At 37.0% G+C, this 22,576-nt stretch overlaps 1 long non-coding RNA gene across 1 annotated transcript in view; it reads left to right on the top strand.

The window, feature by feature from the left end:
- Positions 1 to 22,576, top strand: part of LOC129036962 (uncharacterized) — a 64,476-nt gene continuing 41,900 nt past the window's right edge. The window contains exons 1-2 of the long non-coding RNA XR_008502699.1: positions 1 to 190; positions 15,857 to 15,925. This is a non-coding gene — a long non-coding RNA (uncharacterized LOC129036962). The remainder of the gene's footprint in view (positions 191 to 15,856; positions 15,926 to 22,576) is intronic.

Below are 22,576 nucleotides of genomic sequence, written 5' to 3' on the forward strand. Positions count from 1 at the left end.
GAGGAGGCAGGCAAAAGGAAAAACACAAATATCTCCAAGATGGCACTTACAAAAAGCAACAACAATGAGAAAGTATAAATACAAACACACATCTTGAAGTTTATGTTCTTACTCAAATGCAAGCATCAACAACGGCCTACTGTCAGCAAGTTAAATGGCTGGGGTTGTGTCAGTCTCCCATTACAGGAAGGTATGCAAACTCATGCTAATATGTATCAGTTGGTACCCAATGAGTGAGTGAGTCAGGAGTGATGAGTGAAGTGTGAGGGAAATTGCACTGTTCTTGTGCCATCTAAAAGGGTAATGGATATTCAATTCTGCTTGTTTTTGGTCACTGCATATGAGTGCAGAGTGGTTAAGTCTTCCAATTTTTTTCTAATACAGAAATCTGGAAAAGTTGACATAATTCCATCAAGGAATGAGATTGAAATAAATACATAAACAATTAAAAAGTAGTGTAAAATAGTACAACCACTCTGGAAAACTGGCATTTTCTAATGAAGTTAAATGTACACCTACCAAAGGACAATTCTACTTCTAGATATTTACCTTAGATAAATGGAAACATATGTCTATGAAAATGATTTATATAAAAAATTCACAGCAGCTGTTTTATCATAATAGCCCCAAACTGGAAACAACTACCACTTCTCTTCCAGCCATTATTCAGATGGCATGCTTCCCCACGCTTTGATTACTCTCCTTTGAATATGTTTCCATTTGTCTGCCTTCCATTCATAATGTAAGATTTTCAGTGTTGTTAGACAGTACAGAGCACAGTGAAGCTGGTCTCTGCTTTATATTACTTTCCATATTTTCACAGATGTAGTCAAAGAAAATGCTAGGTATTTTGTTACATGTTTTCATTGATTTATGTTTTTTAATAGATTCATATTGAACATAGTTACTTAAATGGTTCAAACACTTATATATCTGCCTCTAATTATCTGCCTTTTTTATTCTATTCCTGTATAAAAACATTACTTGTTCTCTTATACTTTTGCTCAAATGGCATATTGCAATTCATTTTAATCTTGTTTGATTTGATTTATCCATTTCTGTAAGCTATTTAACTTTATTGAAATGCTCTCTGGTTGTGAGAGGCAATTTTATTTGAAACACCAGCATTGTAACTATCTCCATCCTGATGGGCATATACTATATGCTAGGTGCATTTATGTTAGTTATCCCACATCATCCATACAATGGGTAGATGGCCTTTTCCAAATTATAGTTTTATAGATGAGGAAATTGAGGTTTAGAATAGTTTAAATCACTTGACTAAAGCTACACATCTGATAAATGGCGAAGCCAGAACTCTCTTCCGAGTCTAACACTTTCAAAAATCCATATGCCTAATCATTATGATTTTATTTATCTGTAATTTGAAAATAATCTCTTCTGATCATTCTATCCATTGCTAAAATTTATAGTAAGACTTGGGTCAAAGTTCTAAGACTTTAGGAACACAATTCTTGAGTAACACACACATTTCTCACTTAGCTCAAGTAAGATAACAACCAACTAAATTTACAAAAATGCATTTCACCCACCCTGTTTCTAAAACCTAGTCCAAAAGGATATAATTAAAGGCTTGAATGAACACACCTGGACTTCAGCATAACGATCATGTTTATTCATAGTTTCCAATCTTGTTCTAGTCAACTCATGTGTGTTTAGCCTAAGACATTTCTCTTGCATGCACACACTGTCTTATTTCTGAAGCCAGATTGCTTCTAAAAATTGATGTATATATTTAATGCAACAACATTTCTAAGAGTGATGTCACATTGAGGAGCCAGGGTAACCTGTTGTGAATCTTTTGAATGCTAAAGGTTATGTTCCAGTCTATAGTTACCAATATTCTTCTTTTGAAAATGAGAGCTACCTTTTTCTTCTCAACTTTCTTGTGCCTCTCCTATTGGTCCTTTATTCTCTTTAATTAATTCAATATCAAGTTTTCAATCTCATTGGTAAGTTTTCTCACTTTGGAACTTAGACAACCAAAGCCTGGCCACAAAGCCATTTATTCAGGGCGGAATGGTTCTCCCCAACCACTTTACCTGCATGGTGCCTCAACCACTTCTCTCAAGTGTTTGTTCCACTCTTGAGATGCTATGCTTTTGGAGGGATAAAAAACGTAGCTTGTTAACCTCAACCACTTTTTTGTTTTCTTCTTGTAAATGTAAAAACCTTGAAAGATCTTTTGTTTGTCCTTGTGTCCTTATAAACATCAGGTCTTTGAATTTCAGCTTTCCTGAATTTATTCGAAACTCAAAACTTCTATTTGTCTTTGTTCTTTATATGCATGCTTTAAAAAATCTAAGGTTAATATAGATTTCCTTATTCAACAATGTTTAAGAAAAATAAAACCTAGCATTTTAGAGTATTTATGAATTAGAAATTCTAACTGTCTTACAAACTTACCTAATATAAACCTTCTAAAAATTGTGAACAGTTACCTCCATTTGACAGATACTGAAATTGAGGCTCAGAGAGTTTAATTTGCTCAAGTGACATAGCCATAAAAATGTAGAACTAATCCATTTAATTTTAAACCCCATGCTCTTAACTAACATTCTTGACAAAAGTCTCACCTTCCGTCAAGTCCTGTATTCTTTTCTTACCATCTTGCTTTCCAACATTCTTACCATTGCCACAGAACAATGCCTACTTTTTCTCTCAACATTTAAAATTATTTCTAAAGACTTTAGAATTGTATCTTCCTGGGCCGGGTGTGGTGGCTCATGCCTGTAATCCCAGCACTTTGGGAGGCCGAGGCAGGCGGGTCACGAGTTCAGGAGATGGAGACCATTCTGGCTAACACTGCGAAACCCCATCCCTACTAAAAATACAAAAAATTAGCTGGGTGTGGTGGCGGGTGTCTGTAGCCCCAGCTTCTCGGAGGCTGAGGCAGGAGAATGGTGTGCACCCGGGAGGCAGAGCTTGCAGTGAGCCGAGATCAGGCCACTGCACTCCAGCCTGGGCGATAGAGCAAGACTCCGTTCCCTCCACCCCAACCCCCCCCAAAAAAAAGAATTATATGTTCCTTATTTATCCAGGTCATATTTGTCATAAGGAACAATTCAATCTAGCAGAATGATAATAAATATAGGAAAGTTTATGTAAAATGTAGGATTTACACATACTTTTACAATTCCTCTACTACATTGATCTAATTTATGTACTTTGGAATAAGTCAGACATATATTACAAAGAAATAGGATACAAGGTGGAATATTATAGTTTACATAAGAGATACATGTTCAAATAAGAGTTGGCAGGAGGGAAGCATGACTTCCCTCAGGGGAATCATGGAGAAACCAGACTCTTCACTCTATAGCACATATCACAGTTTTCTACTAAAATCCGTTACCTTCTTCCCTGTGGTAATAGGATTTTGCTGGATACCTGGTTAGACTATGTTTCCCAGGCTCCCTTGCAGTTTTTTGGGGGCACTGGGGGGACTATGTAACAGAGTTTTCTCCAAGGGAATGTAAATAAAAATGAATTAGCCTCCAAGCTACTTTTTAAAAATCAAATGAGTCTCTTGAACATTCTCTTTTTCCTTCTACTGTCTGGATTTGAATTAGAAGGGCCTGGTAGTATAACAGAGCCAGGAGGTGGTAGGTACCAGGGTCCTTGAATCAATATGGATGAGAGTTACCAGTAGACCAGAAATACCAGCTTTGTATTATAAATGATCAAGAGATAACCTTCTATTATGGTAAACCACTGGTATTTGGAGAAAGGAGTCTGTAATGGCAGCTTCTCTTACTTTATAACACACTTTTCAAACATCTAACAAAATATATCTACCACCTTTCCCAATTTTGCACCTGGAAGGGTTAGGGAAAAGTGTATCCTGGGGCCTCAGGGAAAAAAAATAAAAAAGGAAAGAAAAAAATTACAAATGGCTTAACACAATAATTCTGTAGAAGATATAGTCAAAGAAAGCACACACGAAGGAGTAATCAGTTCTGCCTAAGAGAGTGTTTAAAAGATTCACGGGGGAGGAAGCTTGAAGAATGAAGATATGTTTTCAAAGAAGTTGGAAAATAACATAGGAAGTGAGAACAGCATGAACAAAATTTAGGGATTAAAGAATGAACACTGGCCACTTCATGGGAAATTTAGTTTGGCCAAAACACTTGACACAAAAGAAATGAGAATAGACCCTGGAAGGGGCTCAAGGATGGAAAGTAAAACTAGGCCAGATCTTGAAGCCCTTTGGATTCCTTGTGTAGTAGGCAGAATAATGACTTCCCTAAAGATGTAAGGCAAAGGGAATTAGGGTTGCAGATGGAATTACAGTTGCTAATCAGCTGACCTGAAGACATTAAGATAGGGAGACGATTTTGGATTACTTCAGTGGGCTCAATGTAATCACAAGGGTCTTTAAAAGGGTTAGAGAAAGATGTGACTATGAAAAACCAGAGAGATAGCAACAGGACAGGAGTTGGCCTGATAATGTTGGCTTTGAACACAGAGGAAGGGGCTACGAGCCAAGGCAAGCAGGTGGCCACTAAAAACTGGAAAAGGCAAGGTAATGGGTTCCTCCCAGAGCTCCTGAAGATAATCCAACCCTACTAACATTTTGATCTTAGCTCAGTGAGATCCAAGTCAGGCTTTTGAGCTACAGAAAATACATTTGTATTCTTCAAGCCACTCAGTTTGTGGTTATTTATCATAGCAGCAACAGGAAACTAATACTTCTTGCTAAACCTGATCTTGGAGAACAGATGAATATTGGGATCAGAATTGCCCCCAAGAGGGTCCACCTGGGAGCAGTGTGCAAAATGGGTTAATTGGGCAGAACCAGAAAAAGAAAAATAGTCAGAGACCTATTTTTAACAGATTAGACCTCCAATAAGATGTTGGAAGGCAACTAATGCAGCAGAAGTAAGGAAGCCGAGAGAAAGAATATGCTATGCAGTGATAATAAGCTTGTTTTCTGAGTCTGTGCTATCCAGAAAGTTGGGGATTGGGGTGGATGCAATGTATTGTTAAAGCAACGTATTCTGTGAAGTTATATAGATATAGGAGAATAATTCCAGTTTCATGATACATTTCAAGATATTATTACAAATATTGAAAACAAAACCAAGGTTTCTTGCTCCTTTTCATATTTCTGAAGTATTTGTAAATCTTGATGCTTTTCCCCTGACATACTATTTTATGCACAATGCAGATGTAGCCTTACCCTGTAAATGCAGGCCTGTGTAAAAGTGACATCTTGTGTTGCTTTGATGCATTGCATTTCTTGTTCTCCCTGTCAGGATTCTTCCTTTTTGGAAATTCTTTTACTTTTATTTTGCTAAAGAACAAAGAAAGACTAAACTAAAATTATTGCAACATAAAGCGTATGACTCATGGTATTAAAAAATTACATTGTTCTCTATGTTATTTATAAATTATACAATAGTGACAGGTAAATCATTCCAATGACAGAATTTATATCTGCCCTTGTACTGGATTGTAAACCTCAGAGAGAAGAGTTTGATTTTTTTTAATTAAATTTAGTAGTTATTATGAAAATGCCTTAGAACAAAAGAAATCCACTGATTTGAAATGTCTAGAAACTAGCCTGTTTTCTATTTTCAGGAAATGTTACTTTTCATGGCTGACGAGGTCCTTGTGGTTTCAGGTGTGAGTATATTATCCTATCTCTTGCTATAAATTCACTTCACTGCTAAGTTTGAGGTTCAATGGCAATTATATCAAAACTTGCCAATTCATTTTAGGCCACAGATAGGATACTCACACACTTGAGTAAGTAAAAAGACATGCAAAATTCTGGAAAAATATCTATGTGATCAATAAAATCAATTGTGAAGATGTCAATTGTTCCCTTCTTCCCCATGGTTAACAGGCTGGTATCAGAAATACCAGAGACGGAAAATCTTTCCAGCAGGTTAGTAAGGATTAAGGTGGTATGATGCAATCTAGAATAATGGGGAACAGAAAAGAATATATGGTTGAACACGAAAAAGAAAACTAAATGAAAGAAACAGCATGCCATATGACCACCACAGATAGAGAAAAGCCCAAAGCTTAAAGCTAAAAGAGAAAAGAAGGTCTGAAATCTCGAATAATAAAACTAGGGGACTGCTGGGAAGAAACACTCTGGAGAAGAAAGAAAAGGTGCCTAGATCAAAGATAGATGAGACAGAATCTTAAACGAAGAGGAATAAATGGTTGTCAAAGGCAGAGAAAACCACAGAAGCTAGAAGCTAGCTGTTGGAGAACATGATTACAGATCCCACCCTTAGATGGGAATGAGACCGAAGGGTATGAGGGAAGGACATAGTTTCACTTGTATCATTAAACGGTAAATTGCAGCTGGTACAAACTCATCATTCACTCAAAGTTTACAGCCCCCGCAAAATGAGGTGAAATAACAACTCTTAGATGTGGTAAAGACAAAGTGGTTTGTCAAATCAGACACCTAGGTTTGTGAAGCTTGGATTTCACTTTTTTTTTTTTTAACTTTGCAAGTTCCCTAATTATTCATCTTGTTCCCTCATCTGTAAAGTGAGGACATCTGCACCTTTTTCCTAAAGCTATTGTGAGAGAGAAGTGAGATAAGCAACCCTCCTTGGGCCTAGTTGCCAGTAATCAGTAGATACTAAAACTTCAATTAATAATTGGTTGGGAGATTGGCTTTAGCTCTTTCTTGCCTAAGTAAATCATAATGATGCACACACACATGTGATCAGTAAGAGAAACAGATTTCTAAAATTGTTTTTGTATTACATGTGGAGATGGGGAAGACAATTACTGCCCTTTCTTGGTAAAAAAAAAAAAAAAAAAAAAAAAAGAATGAATCAAAGATAACAGAGAAGTTTGGGGCAGGCTACTTGTCAAAGGTAGAAGTTTTAATCTCTTTACCTATTGTTTCCCACATTAGCATATAGAAGTTGTGGTGGGAAGAATGTTATAGAGTTGATCTTTGAATGATGCCGGGATTAGGGGTGCCGACCTCTGTGCAGTTGAAAAATCTATGCATAACTTTTAACTCCTCCAAAATTTAACTATTAATAGCCTACTGAGAAAGCAAGAGAAAAGACAGTGGTATTAAGAAAATCAGTATTATTTAAAAAGTCAGAATAGAAAATATATTTACTATTCACTAAGTGGAAGTGGATTATCATAAAGGTCTTCAACCTCATCTTCAACATTGAGTAGGCTGAAAAGGAGGAGGAAGAGGAGGGGTTGGTCTTGAGGGGTTGGCCTTGCTGTCTCAGGAGTGGCAGCGGGTGAAGAAAATCTGTGTGCAGGTGGACCCACAAAGTTCAAATTTGTGTTGTTCAAGGGTCAGCTATACAGATGGCTTTGTTTTACCCCCATAAGATCAAGGATAATTTACCTGGGATAAAATATGGTCTGTGTGCTGCCTGCAACATTACCCACCCTGATGCCTGTTCAAACTGCAAAGTCCTGGAGTCATACCCAGACTTTCCAAAACACATCTCTAGGAGTGGAGCTCAGTGACCTAATGTTTGTAGCAAGATTCCTGGGTAATTCTGGAGTACCCTAAAGTTTGAGACACTTTGCTAAGAGAGCTTGCAGCACCTTCATGTTTACGTGGAAATTATCATCTTTTTTAGTGTGATTAACATACCAAATATTTTCTAGTTGATGAAAAAAATCTTTAATTTCTCAGAAACTTTCCCAAATTATTCAGTTGATGGCATCTTCCTTTTCCTGAACATTATTTTGAAGTTCAGTTAGCAGTTTTAAGTTTATCAAGCTGCATTCATTGACTTTCTGAAACATATAATATTTTAGGAGGAGTAGGTTTCAATGGTGATTGGGTGGTATTTTTTTAAAACAGGGAAGTTGGGTTGACCTTGTGCCACTTGATGATATATCTCCTAGTGATTCTGATAACTGTACTGCCTCTGTCCTGGCTGAGAACATTGTTTTCAGCAGCCCTTACATCCTACAGCAGCAAACTGGATTTGGGTTCTTGGCACGTTTCCTCGACTCATGCAATTATGTAAGTTGGTAGAGGAGGATCTACTTCAGCACAGTCCAAATACCTGTTTGATGTGGCTTATGGCACTTCCTATTGGAAATAATGCAACTACTACAGAGCACAGGGCAACCAGGATGAGTCTATAGAACAGTGGCAAAGCCTACGTGAATGAATTGGGTAAACTGTAATGTGGAAACGCAGTCAACAGTAGGAGAATCCGGATAGAGGATCTGTGAAAAATTTATGCAGCATTCAGAAAACTAAAGAGAAGTAAGAAAATAAGATAGAGTTTGTTTTACCAGCTTCAGTTTTACAAACTGCATTAAGATCAATTCAAATAAGTTGGTTAAATGGAAGGAACTAAACATCTACCATGTCTGTAAAATCTCCTACCCATCTCTTAAGCATTTTACTTAATTTTCTTAATCATTCTAATTTACTTAATCTAATAAAGATATTAGAATTTACTTAATCATTCTGATATCTTTACTCACCACACCCAGCCCAAACAGAGATGATCATTTATTTCTTCAACCCATCACTGTGACTTGTAAATGCCTCTAGTATAACATCTGCTGTGTTATTCTACAACCATGTCTTTAAGTGTTTGTTTAATGCCCTGGAAAACGATGACCTACTTAAGACACAGGCTAGGTCTCCTTTAGCTTTATACCCCCAGTACTTAGCACAGGGCCTGGCACATGATAGGAGACAAATATATATGTGTTTAATAACTGAAGTTATGGTAAGGGGTTGAATACGTTTTTCCAGTCTTTAAGGAGGACCATTTTAGTAAGAAGGTAAAGGCAAGCATACAAATTACTATGTTGTAAGGTAGAGTAAGGTTAGAGTCATCAGAGATTTCATCTAATTAAGGGGATTTCAAAAGGCTTCGCAGAAAAGATGGTGCTCAAGATAGGACTTAAGGAATTAATAGGTTTTCAACAAATGGAGTGTGTTTGGAGGAAAGTAGCTATTTCAGATAAATGAAACAGCACGAACAAAGATAGAGGCAAAATCTCAGGGAATATTGAGTGAACAAAGTGAAGGCCATCCTGAATAGAATTCATTGTAAGAATGGCAATTAGATTTTATCTCATAGGCCATATACGACAACTGGTAGAAGCTGCCTGTATTGAAGATCATTCCTGGGCCCAGTCTGAGTTCAGCATGCAAGAATGTCATAATCAAAAAAATTGTGGCAATGGACGCAGGAGAATACTCTCTCTGATTTAAGGCCCTCAGAACCCACCATTTCTATATAAATGGAAGAATCCTAATGTTTTTCCAAACATTTATTTTGGCAGATACTACATTGACTATGTGCCAAACTCCAAACTAGATGCTGAACAAATAGAACAGTAGCAAAGGCAATGATGGCACCTAAAAAGATTAAGCTTCCGTAGGAAATACAGTCATTAAATCTTTTCACAAATAATTGTATAATTACAATTGTGATTATCATCATGAAGATCAATTATCAGGTGCTATGTCTTTGCAAGGGAGACTGTCCTGATAAAAGGGCCCAAGAAAACTGCCCTGGCAAAGTGATCTGTAAGCTGCTACTGGAAAGATCCCTCTCCCTAGGTGGGATATAGGGAAATCAATGCTCCTTGATATCTGTTGGATGTTTCAAGTTTTGAGAGTCTCACATTTTTCCTTATTAAAATACCATTCTCACAATTAGTTAAAACATCTTAGAGAAGTGGACAAAAGAGGAGCATATTTTCTTAAATTAGTAGTTCTCATACTGTGGGCCCTGGACCAGGAACATCATCCTCGCCTGGAAAATTGGTAGGAATGTGTATTCTTGGATCTTACATCACACCTACTGAATCAGAAGTTCTAGTGGTGGAACCTAGCAAGATGTGTTTTAGCAGGCCCTCCTGGTGATTCTAATGCACACTAAGGTTTGATAACCACTGCCCTGAACTAAAATGCACACTTTCAAACAAAAGGAGGTTTTCAGGAAAGGGAGAAGTTTCTTTTAAAAAGTTTCTTTCTCAGTAACAACAACAAAAAAAAATTATAGATATAAATGAAATTCCTTACTGAACACTTAGAAGGCACAAAGAGTTTGATATCAAGACTTTTAGATATTTAGATATTCTAAGAAGGGACATAACAATTCATTGGTGTCTGGTGATCCATTTACTTCTTGTAGGATCCTAGGAAATATGAATGGTGTTTAGGAAAAATTGACTGATCGTGATTGCTGTCTGTAAGAAGAAACAGGCTTTTTCCAAGCTGTAGTATGTTTGTGTGTGCTCACTTTCACAAAAGTCTCGATGTGGATTAAAGAACAAACATATTTGAAGAACTTCTGTCACAGTGGAACAGAATGAATCACCACAGTGCCCTGGACTGAGCCTCCAAAATGCTTTGGTCAAATGGCAAACTAAGACCAAAAAAATTACAAATATCTACAATTTACAATTATAAATAGAGGAGACAGTGAAAACTCCTCAAAATATCTTTCCAGCTTGGAAAGCTGTACTTTAGGAAGTCTGTACTTTAGGAATGTAGAAAGAGAGAGCGATTTCTGTTTTTACTATGGTATGCTGGTCCAACTGAAGGTGCAATTTATGAGTAGAAAACTCTGGTGTCTAGAAAATCTGTGAGAGTTGCAATTATTAAAGACATCATGTTACAGTTACTCTTGGATTATCAATGTCATCTAAACCCTTGCTACTCAAAGTAGCATCAGCATCACCAGGAAGCTTGTTAAAAATGTAGAATCTCAGACCCCACCTCACATCTACTAAATCACAATCTGTGGATTACCATGATCTGCCAGTGTATTAGTTCACTCTCAGGCTGCCAATAAAGACATACCTAAGACTGGGTAATTTATAAAAGACAGAGATTTAATGGACTCACAGTTACACATGGCTGGGGAGGTCTCACAATCATGGTGGAAGACGAAGAAAGAGCAAGGGACGTCTTACGTGACAGCAGGCAGGAGAGAGCATGTGCAGGGGAACTCCCCTTTATAAAACCATCAGATCTCATGAGATTTATTCACTATCACAAGAACAGCACAGGAAAGACCTGCCCCCATGATTCAATTACTTCCCACCTGGTCCCTCCCACAACAGATGAGAATTATGGAAGCTACAATTCAAGATGAGATTTGGGTGGGGACACAGCAAAAACATTATTCAGATGCCCATTAAAGTTTGAGAAGTACTGATGAACTTACATCATCCAAGTTTGAGAAGTACTGACAGACTTACATCATTCTTGAGTTGACACCAGATTTCCATCACCTATAGGAAAATTTTCCTGTTGGAAATTTTCCTGTATGGAAATCTGGAGTCAACTCAAGAATCTGTTACTGCATGCTAATCTGAAAATGGTTAATTGCAAATACTGGCAATAGAAGATATCCTGAGTTTCAACATAAAATAATGAAGAAAAATTTTAAAAAGCCAAATCAATATAAATAAAGGTATTTGAAAATTATTTATTGAGGAAGAGTAAGTGAAAACCAATTGGTCTATAATATTGCAATAGCTCAGTGATAAGCTCTATTTTATATGACACTTCCCAAGAGATTCCATTAGAGCAGAAGTCAAAGAAAATCCCTTTTGCTAGAAAGAAAATCCTTAGAGGAAGATAAAACATAATTAATTATACCTGAAATCTGCACAATGAACTGAGAGCAATATACCGTTGAAAACCAAAGGATTATTGCAGCCTATTAATGGTAAGAATGTCTACTGTACTAGAAAAAAAAAACCTTAATTTTTACAGTTTATGACTATGTTAATTCCCCAAACAGATACCTGGTCGACATTTATGGTAACTCTGGAAAATTTTCCCTCTCTTTAAACACTGAAATTTGCATTTTCTAATGTCACCTACATGGTAAAACATTGTCATGGAGGGAGTAAGTTATTCAGAAGTAGATTTACCCTACAATAATATCAGCACTTTCATTTCCAAGCTCATTGATTTTTTTTTTTTTACCTTAATGAGTACTGGAATTAGTAGAGTACAAAAAGCCCTATATTGGTTGAAAATCTTCTCACAACTCAATTTAATTTAATTTGAAAATAGCTGTTTTACTGTCTCTCAAACTAAATTTAAGAAATCAAACAGAGCATTAACATGTTAATTAATAAGAGGTTCAGTGGGAAGGTAGGAAATGATTAGTTGCATTACGATTCCTTCAGAATTTCTCTAGGAAACTCATTAAAGGGCTCTTCAGAAGTGCTTTCCTGAAAAGATGACAAACACATGGCACATGTTCTCCAGGAATCTCGAGGTGCATGTAAAGCCTGTGTCTGGCTTCTCTCCACAGTGTGGAGGCTCACAGCTGTGTTCAAAAGGGGATACTCACCACAGTGGCATTTAATGAGTGACACACAGCATGTCCTAGGTCACACATATGCACCAATTTGGAAGGCAAGAGGTCAAACTCAGTGTTTCCAATGCAAAGGGGAGCAGTTTTCTTTGGGTTGGCCAAGGAAGACATATTCTATGTTTTTCTTCCAGGAATCAGAGATGAGATGAAGAATTCTCTAATTAAATCTACATTTTATAGCTCTTTACATTTAAATTTTTCATAAATATTAACTCATTTGATCTCAGCCACTCTGATAATTAGATATAGTTGGCATAATTCCCAGAGGAAGCAAAGTATTGTTAAACTCACTTTAGGTGCCATGTTCCAGGCGTTTAATAAGCTTGTTTCTGTCTCTGCCTCATTACCTTTCTTTCTACATCTAAGCAGACAACTTTCCAAAAAAGTATTTTAGACGCTTAAATGAATATCTACAATTTCAGATAAAATATGATTTAGGTATCAGGATAAAAAGGTAGAGGTTATGAAACTAGTACTGATCATACGAAGTCTTATATTCTTGCTAGAGGAAAACCCCAGGGTTGGATCTTACCCTTGTGCCAGCCAGTGGAAGAAAAAAACCAAATGTCCTTTTAGCAGTGGTTCTCCAAAGTATGGTTCCCAACCCATAGTATCAGCATCACTTTGGAACTTGTCAGAAATGCACATGTTGTGGCTCCACTCCAGACCTACCAAATTAGAAACTCTGGATGTGGGGACTTGTCCTCTCTGATTTAACAAGTCCTGCAGGTTATCTGATACATGCTCAAATTTGAGAACTACTGTATTATGGAATTAGCCATAAGAGAAAAGTTGAATAGTTGCTTATGAGAGGATTATCTTCATTAGATGGGGTCTTTTCTATTTTGTTGTCCTTTGTGTTTCCACCACAGAAACCATCATATAGCACACATGATATAATTTATTGAATCAATACGCCATTCCTCAAAATATGTTCTGAAAGTTCTTTTAGAGTATGTACAGTTTAATGTAGCAAACAAATTTTTAATAATAAACAGAGCAGCACAGTTCACAGGATTTTTTATAATGATGATAAATGTAGTCATAACTTAAACTAATTGCATGAATAGCCAGTACTACATAAGCTAGAACGGCTGTTCTCAAACTTAGGGTAGTTTAGACAATCAATTTAGAATTAATTTTAGTGTACCTTTTGTGTTCTTCTTAAAAAGTCCATAATTGTATGTTCTTTTATTGTTCTTTGAACCATGCTTTAGATAATTTTTTCAATTTAATTATCTCTATCAGAGAGACACATATACAGTTATAAAGACTGGCAGAGTTTAATCATAAATATTTGTGCCTCACTTTCACAACTATAGATCATAGTAATAACAAGACATGGCCTTTCTCAAAGTTTTGAGATTGAGCTAGACAAATGTCTGCAAGATAGAGATATAGTAAATTGATTACACACATCTTTGGTGTTATTTATTAGATTATGTAAATAAATTCCTTTAATTTTTAAGGACTTACATAGTACTTATTCTGTGCCATGCTCTTTCAAAAGAGATTAATCAGTCAATGTATTCCTCCTAATAATGCCATAAAATAGATGCTATTATTAATCCCACTTTATCAATGAGAAAACAAAGAAAATAAGTTAAGAACATTGTTGTTGAGCAAATATCAAATCTTGATATTTTAAAAATATGTTAGAAAAAAAATCCTCAACAGATTACCTAAATGGTTAAAGGGATAAGAAATAGGGAGGAAGGAAGAAACCCCAAAGACATTGGAGCAATTTTGCCCAGGAAAAAATGTGATAATCTATATAAAAAGGCATAGCACAGAATAAATAAGATCTGATGAATGGTTTAATGACCCATAATCACAGCACAATACCACAGTTTGAGGGCAGATTTATAAAGATGACTTGGTTAGAATCAACAATGTTAAAAGTTTCTTTTAGCTCCATGTTTTATGAATGGTTTACATGTAATAAACTAGATTAGCCCTTGTTGCGAAACACATTCTTTTTCCACCTTCTTTGGGGATGCCATGACATCAATTGCAAAACATATCATGCAAATTTAGAGTATAAACAAAATACTCCTTTTTGACAAATTTAATTTTTCATGTTTATATAAGTAGGAAAACCAGCAAGAGCTGACTTTTCTGCCATTATCTTCCACCACATGTTAGAAAGCTTTGTCCATTTTGCTAAGGAAGTTTCAGCCATCTATCCTCTGAAAGTATGAAATTACTGAGTTCAAAGTGGAGAACTGTGTTCAAAGCAAACATCATGGTATTAATTATTTTCTACCTAATAACCTGGAACATAGTTAAAGCTTGAGGTTTACCTAGTTTGGAAGGTGTTTATCAATATCTTGAAGTTTTAAAATAAAATATTTCCCCACAAACTGACAAGCTTTCCATTTATAAACAGCCCAATAAGATAGGCTGCTCTTTCGTGTTTATCCAAACCGGCAATTTTGGTGTAAAACTTTTACTTGCCACGAATGATTGGATTAAGGACAGGTTTAAAACCTGCTTTCTCCAGAAACTGTAGTTGGCTCGAATAGAACAATTTGATGCTATCTTATCGGGAGGGAAACGTCAGAAATTAGGCCTAAGGGGAAAAGACAAGTGAGTATGTGGGCAAATAGAAGGCTTCCGAAAACCTTGCCTTGTATGACCTGTATAGGTAAATAGTGTGCCACACTCCAAAAAGGAGGACATGGGTTTCATCATTTTACACAGATGCAAAATTATGAACACCGATCAAGGGAAACTTTTAAGTATTAGATAGTAAATTAGTACCTTTCATGTTTTGACCAAGCAGCACAACATGATGCAGCCGATCACTCTCTCCTCCTTGAAACTCCTCCTTCACCTACTTTCCAAGGCATCACATGCTCCCAGACCTCACTCGCGTTACCTTCTTCATCTCCTGGGCTGCTCACTCCTGATTCCCCCAACTTCTACAGGTTGGAGTTTTCCAGCCCTCAGTCTTCTCATCTTTCCTCTTATAAACCATGCTGGTTTCTTTAGCTTAAAACCAGTCACACTAATATTAAATGTATTCTAGTTTCTGCCTTTTGTTCTACCATGATTTCAGAAATGTATGTGAAACTTAGTTAACTTGCCTTATGTATTAGGAGACATGAAACCTTTAGTAGATAACACTTTAGACAATCAATTATAATTTCAAATAAGAATTTATTATCCAAATTATATATCAGACTCTGTGCTAGACACATAACATACATTATTTTATTTAACATCAGAGCAATCTTTTAGGTAGTGAATGTTGTCCCCATTTAACAGATAAGCAATGGTTCCAAGGTCATGTACCCAGGCATACAACAGTAGCTGACATTTGAGTGCTTACTCTGTGCTCTCTGCTACCTTAGCTTCCTAACTTTCCCAATAATCCTATAAGGTAGCTAGTATGATTTTACAAGTGAGAAAACTGGTTTAGAAGGATGGCAAAACTAATAGGTAGAATATTTACAGTTTAATTTTTTAAACTCTAAAGTTACTGTCTCTTCATGTCAGCACAGTATCTTCTGGAGAGGGAAAGAAGAAACCATGTCTACACAAGGTGCTGGAAAGACCCAGGGAAGACATAGGTGAGCTAAGAAAGCAGTAGAAACTGGGTAATTAAAAGTCAACATAATGGCTGGAAACTTGTTCAAGGAGATGTAAAAAGAAAGAAAAACCAAAAGAGAGACTGTATAGATGAACTTTGTCTATTTACAATTTTGTCTAAGGCCAAATCTGTAGGCTGGTCCCACCCCGCATGTTATCTAAGTTGTTCATATACCAATACTAAGAGCTACTGAAATTCTTCCATAAAAATGAAAATCATTTCCCTTTTGATTTGCTAGTTTTTCCTCTTGGTAAATAAAGATTCATTTTTTAGTAATAACTGACCTGCCCTAAGGGTTCACCACTTTCCTCTGATCTCAAATCTTGTGCTAGGTCTTTAGGTTACAATTCATGAAACTAAAAAATAAACAAAAAAAATTCTCTTACTGTGGTTTCTGCTTTTCTCTCTTAAAGATATATTTTTAAGGTCTAATAATATTAACATGATGAGCTTAGCTAACTGTATAAGATTGATTCTAAAAATTGTACACTGAAATTATCCTTTAGACATCTAAGAAACCTCATGTTCTAATTTCTTCATTTAGTCATTTTATTAGTCCACTCTCACACTGCTATAAAGACCTACCCGAGACTGGGTAATTTATAAAGGAAGAGATTTCATTGATTCACAGCTCTGTATGGCTGGGGAAGCCTCAGGAAACTTACAATCACATGGAAGGGGAAGCGAGCACATCTTACATTGCAGTGTAGGGGGAGGAGGCAGAGAGAGAGATTGAGAGAGAAGCAAAGGGGAAAGAGTCGCTTATAAAACCATTAGATCTCATGAGAATTCACTCACTCTCAGGAGAGCAGCATGGGGGAAACTGCTGCCAAGATTCAATCACCTCGTTTCCTCAACACACAAGCATTACAGGTCCTTCACTCGACACATGAGGATTACAATTTGAGATGAGGTTTGAGTGGGGACACAGAACCAAAACATATCAGTCATTAAATGTTTATCAAACACCTATATGACAGACTCTGAACTAGATACAAAGATTTTCAACACCTTATTTCCTGGTTTAGAAGTTCATGGCCAAACCATAAAGGACACAGATAAATAAGAAACTCTGAACCAATATATAACACACACACACACAAAAGAAAACTAACAGAAAAACATAAGGAAATTTATAATTTCTCATGAAATGAAGTCCAGGATAACAAGTTTAAATGCTGGTTGAATCAGCAGTTACATGATATTGCTCATTAGAAGGCCAACAGACTTCAACACTCATGCTTGGAAATAAACTTGACTGGTGGGATGAGACAGCAATTCTCCTAGGTGAAAGGAAAAGTGATGGTTGAGAGACAGGACACAAATTGTAGCCAACTGGTCACAAGCAGCCAAAGACTTTGGGCATTAGTCACTAGTTTTCACAGAAAAGATAGATATGACCCTTTAATTCAAAAAGCCTGTTAGGGGACTCAGATAAGAGAGTGGATACTGTCCAAGAGATCATTCAGGCAGATTTTGTAGAGCAGAAAGAATACAGGACTGGGAAAAGACTCATTTAGGTACATTAATATGTAAGGGGCAAATCAATAGGTGATGGACGTGAAGTAAAAGGCTATTATGAGACAACTGGAGGTATAAAAGGTAAATCAGGAAGAAACACTGCCCTTGAAGGTAGAGAACAATGCTTCAAAAAGGAGGAGGTGCTCAGCATTGTTTAAAAAATCATTTAGATAGTAAGAAGATGTAAATAAATAAATAAACAAACAAACAAACCCCTAGATTTGTCAGAAGGCCAGAGTTAAACTGTTTGAGAGGCCATAGGTCATAGCAGTGAGAGCAGGGCCTCTAGAGCTAGATTTCTTGAATTAAAATGCTGGCACTACTACTCGCTAACTGTGTGGCCTGAGGCAAATGATTTAATCTTTCTGTGTCTTGTGTTTAGCATCTATAAGAGACTCCTATTCAAAAAAAAAAAGGTATAACATAGTACTTACTTCAAAGGATTATTGTGAAAAATAAGACAATATTAAAGCTCTTAAGACACTGATCAAAGACTTAGCAAGTGGTCGTTAGGGTTCAATAATAAATACAGTACATATTTAATGTTGAATGATGGTAGCAGAAACCAATTGGCAGTGAGTTGAAAAGTGAGTAAGAGATACAGAATAGGAGAACAGAAGACAGTGGAGCTTCAGGAAGTTTTTCAGTGAAGGGTAAGGAAGAAAAGACAGCAGTCTGACAAGACAGAGGCTTACAAGAAGTATGAGCTTTTGTTGTTTGTTTTTGTTTATTAAGGATGACAAAGATTTGGTCATTAAAAAAAGATCCTAGCCCTCCACAGGCTCACGCCCAAACCGCTGCTCATGGAAGAGGCCCCTGCTAGAACATGGACCCTTCCATGCCAATGTGACTGGGTTGCCCACCTGGACAGAGGGCTAAGATCATTGTGGGATACCTGCGCATGTGAGTGGGGATGTCAGGCAAGGCCAGAGTTCTAGGGGGAAGACATGGATTACCAAGAGCATAACCCAGAGATTCACACGCACATGATCTGAAGCTTCAAGGCTCCAGGCACGAGTCCCATCCTCCCATTGAATTTCTTATGAAATAGTTTCGAAGATAAAAGTGTTAAGAATCTCAAGGCAGCCATCACAGAGCATGGAACCCCAAATATTGGGCCTTTATGAATAGAGGGCCCTGTGCTACTGCTTTGGTGCCATGGCTGTGAAGCCTGCCTGCCCTGGCAGGTAAGTATATTAATCGCCTTCCTCCCTTTCTCTGTTGGTGCCATAAATAAAGTGGCAACCAGCTCTACACTAAGCCAGGAGTACCACAGTGTGCTTAGTAGGGGGCCTCTCACTCACACCTGAACTGGGTACCAAGTGGGTCCCGTCATGGACATTGCAAGACCTTGAAGGTTGCTTCTTATCCTTGGGTTGGGGCAATGGCTTCCTTGGAATGGGAGACTGATTTTCCTGCCCCCAGCCGGGGGCCCAGATTTTTATTTTGAACTAGGCTACGAAAATTCTGTAACTGGCCCCATGTTAAAGGCTGGGCAAGGGAAGTGAACTTTAGCTTTTCAAAACCATTGGAAAACCTCTTATGATGGAATAGAGGTGGCAAAGAAGCAAGCTCATATGTTCATGCCTAAGGCATGCAGGAGCATTTTGCCAATGAGGTAGGGCTTTAATATTCTTGTCTTAGTCCATTCGTGCTGCTATGACAACATACGTGAGACTAGGTATCTTATAAAGAACAGAAATTTATTTCTCACAGTTCTGGAGCCTTGGAGTCCAAGATCAAGGTCCTGGCAGGTTTGACATCTGGTGAGAGCCCAAGTCTCCATTTCCATGACGGTGCTTTGCTGAGCATCATCCAGAGGGGAGGAATGTTATATCCTCACATGGCAGAAGAGATGAAAGAGGCAAAAACAGGACCAAACTCCCTCTGTTAAGCCCTTTTTAAATGGCCTTAATGCATTAATGAGGCCAGAGCCCTCATGACCTGAGCATCTCACAAAGTCCCCAGCTCCCAACACTATTGCATTGGAGATTACAATTTGGTGGACACAATCAGACTATCACAATTCTTTCACTTAAAAAAAAAATGAAGACAAAACAAATATGACATAATGAGGCCAATCATGAATTACGGTTGGTGATAGGTGGAGTTTTGCTAAGTTAGTCTCTGTAGTTTTCAGTTTTTTTAATCTCTCAAAATTCTCAATTGAAAGAGTAATAGGACATGAAAGCATTTATTTAATAAATAATTTCAACTAAATCTCTTAGGAGCTTTCCATGTATGTATTCATCATATTGACTATTGGCTTTGTGTGGTATGGGCACACCTCTACCTCATTGTGTTTTCCAGTGTTTTACCGTAGCTAATGAATTGCCAAAGTACCTTTCCAATGTAACAGCTTTCATTCATCCATTCATTAATTCCACAAATTGTTGAGTTTCTGTATATGCAGATATCATGAATAAAGAGATTTTTTCAAAACCAAGATTATTGTTTCTAAATGCCTGAAAATATGTAAACTAATGCTTACAAAATAATATGATAGCGGCAGAAAATTCCAGTATGCCATGAAATTAGAGAGGATTATTCTTAACCCACACGAGAGAATACAAAAATTGTCCTGGAAAAGACAGTGATTAATGGAGCTCTTAGACTTCACAGGATGAAATAGCAAATAGTTGTGCATAGAGAAGAAGGAAGGACATTTCCAGTAGAAGGAACTACATGTGCAAAATAAAATGGCATGTTCAGAATGTTGCAAAATGTCTGGATTACAGGAAGGGTAAGTTCCATGCAGCAGAACAGTCGCAGGTAAGTTCAGAAAGGGAGGAAGGCAGCAGAATACGAGAGGCTTTATCTATTCTTCATGTATATATATAAAGACTTTATTTTTTTTAGAGCACTTTAAGCTTCACAGCCAAATCAAGAGAAAGACATGGAAGATTTCCCATCTATCCCCTGTTCCACATATGCATAGCCTCCTTCACTATCAAAACTCAACACTCAACACCAGATTAATACATTTGTTACAACTGATGAACCTACATTGACACATCCTTATCACCCAAAGTCCGTAGCTTAAATAAGGGTTCCCTCTTGGTGTTGCACATTATTTGGGTTTGGACAAATGTATTATGACATATACAAGTCATTATAGTATTATACATAGTATTTCACTGCCCTAAAAACCCTCTGTGCTGTCCTGAATATTTTCATAAGTCCTTTTCAATCTCCTTGGCACATAAACAAAACTTGTCATCACATGCTGGCAGAAAAATTATAAATGGAAATATTTTTCTGGGTAATATATAGGCTGATATAATGAATTCACCAATCAAAATTCATACACGCTTTATTCACAAAATGGAGGAAGTCTCACTGGACCTTATATAAATCTAAAATTTTCCACAGTTTGAATAGGAAAAAATCAAAGTTACTCAGCTCTATCTGGATTGGATCAGCAATCTGGATGAAATACTTTTTATTAAACTTCTCCCATACCAGCCTATCTTCTCATGATGAAATGCTCCCTCAATTTGTTCTGAGTTACTGGGAAGGGCACTTCTCCAATACACAGAATGAATCTGGGAAATCAATCTTCAATGTATTTTGCCCTTGAGCTACCCACATAATGTGTATATATTTATAAAACAGTATTAGAGTTTTTCTTCAATTGTTTATACCCACGGGATACACCCAATGTTATGGCGATCATACATATTCTTAATAATTTCCTGAATAATTGCCTTCTACTTTGATTGTTTGCAAATTTGGATTGTGCTATTCAAATTTCCTTGAAGCAAGGGGATAAGCTTGTGTATCTTACAAACACATACACTTACACAAAAATATTTGAATATACAGATTCGTATCCATAGTGTCGATTCAAATTCAAAAGATATGCCAGAGTGAGAGCTTGTTTGGAGAATTAGAAGCTGTGATTATCAAATATAGCATAGACAACTTTTAAAAGAAATAATCACTTGATCCTTAAGCAGTAACTACTTCTATTTGTCCAAATATGATAGGATGATTTTTAGCTCTCAAAACATACTCTGAAAGAAAGCAAACAAATTTCTGTAATGATCTTAAATAAGCATATTTGTGAGAACAATTGCTTTGTCTTCTCAACACACTGTTACTGAAAACCTAAAAAAGCTTGATTCTCTCTCTCCTAATAGTCCTTTTAGACATATACTTTACCAAATAGCAATAGCTTCAAATGCTGTCTTCAGGACTGTCAAAAGAAAAAAAGATAGCATTAAGTGTTTATGCACAAAAATGATAGTGTATGTTTCTTTCGTTCTTAAAAATAAATTTGGCTGGGCACAGTGGCTCACACCTGTAATCCCAGCACTTTGGGAGGCCGAGGTCAGCAGATCATGAGGTCAAGACGTCAAGATCATCCTGGCCAATATGGTGAAACCCTGTCTCTGCTAAAAATATAAAAATTAGTTGGGCATGGTGGCGCATGCCTGTAGTCCCAGCTACTTGAGAGGCTGAGGCAGGAGAATCGCCTGAACTCAGGAGGCAGAGGTTGCAGTGAGCCGAGATTGTGCCATTGCACTCCAGCCTAGTGACAGAGCGAGACTCCGTCTTAAAAAAAAAAAAAAAAAGATAAATTCTTTGGCAATTCTGCTTGCTATTCCATTCAGAAACACAACTCTTTGGTCCCATGTCACTGGCCAAAGTAAACCGCAGTCCATCCAGCCACCAACAGAGTAGGGAAGCACAAATCTACCATGTGTAACTTGAATCCCCTTTTAGATTAACTGTGAGTCCAATAAGGGGAAAATAACTGTTAGGTATTATAAGCACATACATCCCTATTAAGTAGAAGTGGCTTAATATTTAGGGAAAAATTTGCTACCTATTCTTATAAGAATTACAAAGTTCCTCATAGATGAATAAGGCTAAAATTCAGATTTATAATTCCAAGGGAATCCTAAATGAACTGAGGCTAAATACCCAGTTCCTTTCCTCCATTTTCCAGGAATTTAGGAAACTTAGGAAGGACAAGATGCCACAGCACATCAGTTTGATAATAAGGCTTGGAGAGATGTGATTTTCGAAGCTTGAACCTATCAAACTGATTCTAGTGTTTGCCACCTCCAGTCTCACATATAATTTTTCAACCAGGACAGGATGA

The sequence above is a fragment of the Pongo pygmaeus genome, chromosome 4, assembly GCF_028885625.2.
Source record: "Pongo pygmaeus isolate AG05252 chromosome 4, NHGRI_mPonPyg2-v2.0_pri, whole genome shotgun sequence".
Lineage (NCBI taxonomy): Eukaryota > Metazoa > Chordata > Mammalia > Primates > Hominidae > Pongo > Pongo pygmaeus.